Source organism: Pinus tabuliformis, chromosome 2_2 (assembly GCF_031772625.1).
Source record: "Pinus tabuliformis cultivar Carrire ecotype Pingquan chromosome 2_2, CPIR1, whole genome shotgun sequence".
Taxonomy (NCBI): domain Eukaryota; kingdom Viridiplantae; phylum Streptophyta; class Pinopsida; order Pinales; family Pinaceae; genus Pinus; species Pinus tabuliformis.
The window spans coordinates 142,168,801-142,170,745 of record NC_142300.1 but is presented as its reverse complement, the minus strand read 5'-3'; positions in this window follow the sequence as shown (position 1 = coordinate 142,170,745).

The following is a 1,945-nucleotide window of genomic DNA, read 5'->3' as shown; positions in this document are numbered from 1 at the left end:
CGTTGTTCCTTTAATTGCCATTTCCTTTGAAGTTGTTATTATTGTCATCATCTCTTAAAGTATCCTTCTTATGAGGACACTCTCTAGAAAAGTGGCCAAACCTGTTACAATTGAAGCACCTTCCTTTTCTTCCTTCTTTGAATCCTGACTTGAACCCTTGACCTTGTCTTCTTGGACCAACATTTTTCTTCCTCTTAGAATGAATGGAGAAGGCGGTAGGATTGTTTCCATTTGAGGGCTTGTCTCTTTCCATCATCCTTATTTCTTCTTGAGTGCATCTAGCCAATAATTCATCAAATCTCGGAATCTTGTCATTGTTGAGGATGTTAGTGTTAAACAGATCCCATACTCTTGTAAGGCCCTAAGTGCAATAAGAGTGAGCTCCCTGTCACCAATGAATTCTCCAATAGATAGGAGATCATTCTTGATTTTGGTAATCCTCATGAAGTAGAATTGAATGGATTCTCCTCTATCCATCTTAATGTCTTTCAACTTGTTCTTGAGAAAGAGAACTTGATTTGCATTATTTACTTTGAACATCCCAACTAGCGTGTCATACATCTCCTTAGATGTTTCCAAATTAGAAATATAGGCAACCAAAGGCTTGTGAATAGAATCAACAATAATTTTCTTAGCTTTAACCTCACCTTTCTTGTACTTTGTTTGTGCAGTTGCAGATGCATTTGAAGGAGGCTCCACTACTCTTTCTTTGACATAGTCCATGGCATCATTTTCTTCCAAAGTCAAATCTAGAGATATATTCCATGCATGATAGTCAGATTTGTCCTTAAGCTTGTCCTTGGATTTGAAGTAAGATATAGTTGTCATTGGGACTAGTTCCAAGTTCTTGTCCAACAACTTCCTTTAGTGATTGCTTTTCCTCACTCTTGCTTGGGTTTTGTCTTCACCTAAGCCTTGATACCATGTTAATTTAAGATAACAATGGTATGTTCTATGCTTTAACACAATTTACTTCAATGTTCCTTTAGCAACCCAATGGAAATTTCCAATTATATCTAGTAGCAATCACATTAACTTAATCACATTTGTAAGGACCACGATTCAGACTAATTACCATTTTTTTTTTTTTTAAAGTTAACAGCAAATACAACTAGAAAAGAAACGCATTGAATTTTCAAATTTATTTAGCACACACATTCCTGGAACTCATTTCAGGAAAACATCTCATAACATTTACATATGTTAAACTAAGATCAACAGTAATGAAATACATGTGTACCATTCACCAAAAGGCGAGACTCCGCTTGCTCTGTTGTTGCTCGTATTCCCTGGTAGCTGGTCACCTCCACGAGTGAATGATGACGCACTTGATCCAAATGCGAAGACTCACCGGTTAACCTCGCAGCCTACTTCTTGGATACTCTTCTTCCCCGCGGACCCCCGAGCTGCAATGGGGTTGTACAATGGAGACAAGCACTAGCTAGTAGAGGAGAGCACACCTTGGCTCAAGAGTCCTCTCTCTAAATCCTCTAACTCACCAAACTCACTATAGCTTCGTAATCACTGCTCTCACAACATCTCATCCATCCAACAATAGGGTTCCCCCAAAAAGTCCCTTTTCCCTTGGCTTGCCCCTTCTTTTATAGGAGTCCTCATAGGTGACACTTGTCATGTCATGCATAATTAATTATTTTGTTATAATTCAATAAATTGATTATTCACCCACCCATGTGTCATTCTCACATCAAGGTCTCCCAAAATTATTTACTTAAATTTTTATTTAAAACTAATATTTTCCTCACCTCAGCAAGATTCCTATTTCTTCTCCTAGTTGTCTCTTTATTCCCCCCTTTTATTCCTTAATTTGTGTTCATTACTTGAAGTCAATTAATGAGTCAAGATTTTATCCCCAATCTACTCCCTAATTTAACTCAGGTTATCTCCTAGATGGATATTCTTATGTTGGTTGTTGACACATGGAGCT